Genomic DNA, 5,263 nt, shown 5'->3' with positions numbered 1-5,263 from the left:
CCCATGCTAACAGTTGAGTTGATGCAACTGAGCGTGCGGTGATCCCAGTTGGGAAGGGGAGATGATGAGTTGCACTAAGGGAGGAACCAAAAAAGGTGGGATGTGTGTTACTGGATCTGATGATGACTGAGAGGTGATGCAGAAATGACACTCAGTCCACCCAGGCGTGACACTTCCTTGACTCGGGCATTACACTTCCTTAAACATTTTGGTCAGTGCCTGAGGCCCGCTGCAGTGAAGTTGCAAAATCAGTGTTGGTTGTCAGATGCTGGCAAAAAAAAGAAGAAAAAGTCCTGTTGCTCTCCCTGACATTTCAGCTTTAAACAGCCTTAGCACTGGGCTTCTCACTAAGACTCAAAGGTGTGGGTGAGGAGGGACTCCTGAAGGTCCAGCTGCTGCTCAGAACATCCTGGCCAGAGCTGACCCCCTCCCCAGTGGCCCCCGGGCTCCCTGTTGGGCTGTCCTTGTGCTGCACTGTAGTTGAGGCTCTTTTCCAGACACATCCAAACACATCTTGCAGGAATGCTTTTTTGGCTACAGTTGCTGCTCAGGAGTTCCAGCTCACCTGGACATCTCACACTAGTCCAGGAGCATTTCTTGCACTTCATGCTGTGACTCACCAGTTTAGTTGCCATTTTCCAAAAGAAAACTACTCTGAAGCCAAGTCTGGACAAGGAGTGACTCACGTTAGAGGAAAGCTTCACCCCACTGTGCCCTGGCATCCTTTTCTGGGTAAGGGGCTGAGGGAGCTGTGACTGGGGTGGATGGGGCTCCAATGCTTGGGGAAGGGAGCAGGTAGCCAGGACCAGGGTGTGGTAGAGAAGGCAATGGAGGATGTTCTGTATTGGCTCTAGGTGCTGGTCAATATTCACAAGCTAAGTAATGAGCAGCAATTAGAGACAGCCTTTACAGCAGCTTCCCTGTAGCACAGTGAGCTCCCATCACATGGCTGAGCTCACCCTGACTTTTTTCCCACCCTCAAAGGGCAGGATGTGCCTATGATGGCAACACCATCTCCTTTAGCCTGAAGTGACATGGAAGATTTTGCATGAGATGCTCATGACTCACCACCCAGCAAAGGAACCTGAAATAGCATCAGTGCCTGAGTGGATGGACCCCAGATGTCTGTGCCAGAATCATGCATATCCTTTGCTGAGGTGGGGGTCTGAGGCAGAAGGGTGAGGGCAGGGCATGGGGCCAGCTGGGAGTGGTACCCCCCAGGATGTGGGAGCCTCAGCAGACCTCAGCAGAGCGGTTACCTTGCTCAGTGCTGGGCTCTTGCAGAGGAGTTTTTTTCCTAGTAATCCTTCGTTTTCACAAGATCTGCCAATTAGCAAGAAGAAAGGCACTAGTCTCTCCTGGGGACCTGCTCCCCAGCACCATTCCTCAAGGGATAAAGCACTTTTCTACCAGACTTGACAGCAGGCAGCTCTGAGCCCCTCCACAGTGCTCGCTTGCCCCTGACTCCATGGCCTTGAAAACAGGAGGAGAGCAAAACATCCCCCTCCAACCTATTAGGCCTCTGAATCAGCTGATTAGCCAAAGTAGAAAGCAGATTAACCCCAATTAGGTGAAAATGTATAAACAATTATATTCAGTAAAGCTCTGTGGATAGGCTTCCCAGGAGTCTGGCTTTGAACATGCATCCCAGGGACCTTCCATAGCTTACACTTACAGCTTCTTACTCCATCACCTCCCAAATTGTACCAATGCTTAGAGCCCCTTCTGTGCTCTCCCACAGCTCAGTGCTTCAGGCTTGCTCAGATCCTGCCTGCACTTGCTTCACATGTTCTTCTATCTCTCCTCTCCTCCAGTCTCTGCAGCCCTTCTTGTCTTTCCCCATCACTCCATGTGCCATCCCAAGGGCCTCTGGACTCCTGGGCTTTGCTGATGAAAAGTATGGCAGAAGGTCTGTGTCTGTGGAAAGTTTTTACTCCCTATATGGAAGGATAGAAATCTCTCTCATCACTCTCATCTTTGCTCCCATGAGATCATCTATCTCCCTGCTTCTTCCATCTGGCTTTCCAAGCACAGTAACTTCTTCACTTGCGTGAACCTTTATGCTCTCTGACTCTTCAGAAGGCTGGAAAGAAAATATGGCTGATTTGCCCAGCTCTGATAACAGCAGCTGTACAATCTTGCATTTATGTGCTTCCTTTCACTTTAGGAGGCCCCACACTTTCCTGCACGGTACACAAAACTTTCCCTCTGCCTCTGGGAGGCTTATGCTGCTGTCCGGCAAAGAGCCAGTTCAAACAGCCCAGCGGGGAGATCTGATCAGGAAGGAGATACTGAAAACCCTCCAGTGAAATGCCACCAGAACTTTCCAACTATAGCTGGAAAACAGCTGTGCTTCCTAAGAATGCCTGGGAAGGTTGGTGTCACCTCCCAGAGGTTTGCCTAGCCAGCACCCCCATGTCCTATGTGCTCACTTAACTGGATCCCTGATGCGCTGGAATAAGCCAGAAAGTCAGGGATAGTTAGAAAATTGTCACCCATGAGGAATGGGGAACCTCTCCACACGCACAGCAGCTCAGCTTTTCCCTTTACTGTGGCAGAGGACACTGAACAGCCAGCAGAAAACCCCATAGCTATTTTTTAAATGTTAAAGGGTAAAAAAAAGGAATTCTTGACAGCGTGTCACATTCATGGACTGGGACCCACAGCTGACAGGAATCAGGGCTAAAAATAGACATCAGTGCTAATGGGCTCGGAGCAGCCTTCAGCAAATGAGTCCCAAGGTGAATTATGAAATCTAACACGCATTCTGTCCCTAACAAGTGTAGTTTCTATTGAGGCTTATTTACTTTGGTCCTCATACCTGCTGGACATGGGATACGAGGGTCGGGTTTCACAACTAAACAGAGCGGGGCTGATGGGGAGACAGCCAAGAAGTCAACAGGAGCACTCTTGTGGAGGATGCAGCTCCACACAGCTCAGCAACAGCTCTGGCCAAAGGAGTTCTGGTGGTGACCCTTGCCCAGACAAACTGACCCAGCTCAGTTGTGACTCCCCTTGGTGACTTGGCTCTCACACAACCCTTCATTCATATAACACCTGCCAGGCCATCCACACATATCTTTGGTGACAGGTATTCTGTGGTGACAATCTGATAGTTTTCATCCAGCCAATGCCCTGCATTACCCATCCCTATAAATCTGGTCTGGCTGAGGCATGGTGACAGGGCTCCTTTCTGTTGAATAAACATTGTGTGGTGCTCTCACAGCTTCATCCCATGTGTGGCAGAATGAGCAGCACCTGACCCAGTGAAAAAATAGAGCAGCACAGGCATGAAGCTTGGCTGTGCAAGAACTATTGTCTCAAAAACTCAGAAACTATTTTAAACCAACAAGTTTATACTTATCTGCCCTGTGTATGGCATGGCTGGGGTGTGTTTGATCTGATGGCAGGAGGTTTACCACATCATCAAGCTACAACCTGAAATGGCTGAGAATGGTCTTCCCACAGCTCCATGCTGCCTCAGCAGACAAAGCTGGGCCCAGGGGCAGAGGAGAAGGGAAAGGGAGTGCTCAGCAGACAGCTGGGCTCTTTCTTCCCAGTTAGGGTATTTTCTGCTGTTTTTAAAAGTTTTATCTACAGCTAATCATGCATTTTTCTGTTCCTTTTAAATGTTTTTTTCCCTTTTACAAAATACTTTCTAAAAGCAAGTCTGTACAACAGCCAGTCTGAAACATGGCTGTCCCCAGCCTATCCTTATTACACGTGCTTGCCTGCATGCTCTTACTTCTCTGCTCTTCCAGGGTTTTTTTTAGGAGGAAATTAATCCCCAGAGAGATTAAAATAGATATGAAGGGAGTTTTTCCTTGGAGCGAACATTTCCGAGTGACCTTCCTTCTCCTCCACAGTGAAAATTGACCATCTTGGACAAATCACTCCCAAAGCAACAGATACCACTTGAAGGCTTCCGGCAAAGCCTTCTAATTACCATAGGCCAGGGGTCAGGAACAGCTCAGCTGCACTGCTGGCAGTCGGAGCAAGCTGCTGGGAACAGTGTGATCACCTGGAAATAATGAAGGTATGATAGGAAAGAAAACTTAATACTGAGATGACCACTCTCAGGATCTGCTGGGGAAGGTCTATTTTGGTCACAGACAGAGCAGTCAGGGCAGAGTTCTCACTACCTCCTCTGGAAGCAGTCACATAGCTACAGCTTGCCGAGCCTTCCTCTTTTTCATTCTGGATTTCAGTGTGTTTTTTGTTACCAGCTGCCTGAACTCATCCATGCATCATTACTAGAATCAAGGAACTTGCACTGGTGTCAGCAGGGTCATGCCACGGGTGAGATCCCCAAATTACAACCAAATTTAGAAGAAGCACCCAGAACCTCTTCCTGCCCTTGGTGCCTTATCCATGAGTTACCCCTCACATGAAGCTCTCCACCCAGTGCTTCATGCACGTGATTGCTGGATTCTCAGCCAACATCCATGAGCCCCTCTCCCCAGACCCACACACGGTGTGTAATAACTATGTCAGGAGTTTTCTGTTCATGTTGTCCTGAAGGACTGTCCTGTATTCACTCATATCAGTGGAATATTAACACCTGAACACTCAGGCAAGATCTAGCTGTTTAAATACATGCCCACAGGTGTCTTAGAGCTACAGCTGTATAAATACAGCTACATAAACATTCTTTTGCCTGACCACCTTTCAGGCTTGAATAGGCTTGTCCTGCTGTCTAGGGGGAGCTCAGCAATGCTATTGCTCCCAGGGTGTCACTGGGGCTTGAGCCCCATCAGCTCAGCATGCCAGCTGTGCCTTAAGGGAGATCAGGGAGCTGGCTCTGGATACCCTCCAGCAGCAGTCTGGGAAGGGTGCAGCAGTCCCTGGGGACAGGGATGGCATTGTATATCCAACAACACAGGGAGAGACATGTATTCTACTCAGGCTTCCACAGAAATTGACTGAATTGCCAGCAGATCTGAGCAGCAGTTTAGGACATGCCTTGTTGTATGTGATGGCTCACAAAGGGTGGGGAAGCAAAGCCTCCCAAGCCAGTCTTAGGAAAGACACTCTGCTACAGTCAAGCTTGAGAAAGGAAGGAGTGAATAAAAGCCTTTTCTTTCATAGCTTCATGCCTATCAAATCTTAAGCAGGAAAAGGGAGGTCAATCCCTCTTTGAATTTCAGGCTAACAGTGATTCCACCCTAACAAGGCCTGTCCCACCTTACCAAGGAACAAAAGTCTCTTCAGATGCCATGTGTGTGCTACTGTTAGAAAAACAGCTCTTCACACATCTGTGGGA

This window comes from Agelaius phoeniceus, chromosome 2, assembly GCF_051311805.1.
Source record: "Agelaius phoeniceus isolate bAgePho1 chromosome 2, bAgePho1.hap1, whole genome shotgun sequence".
NCBI classification, from domain to species: Eukaryota; Metazoa; Chordata; class Aves; order Passeriformes; family Icteridae; genus Agelaius; species Agelaius phoeniceus.
Note: the sequence above shows the minus strand (reverse complement) of the source record.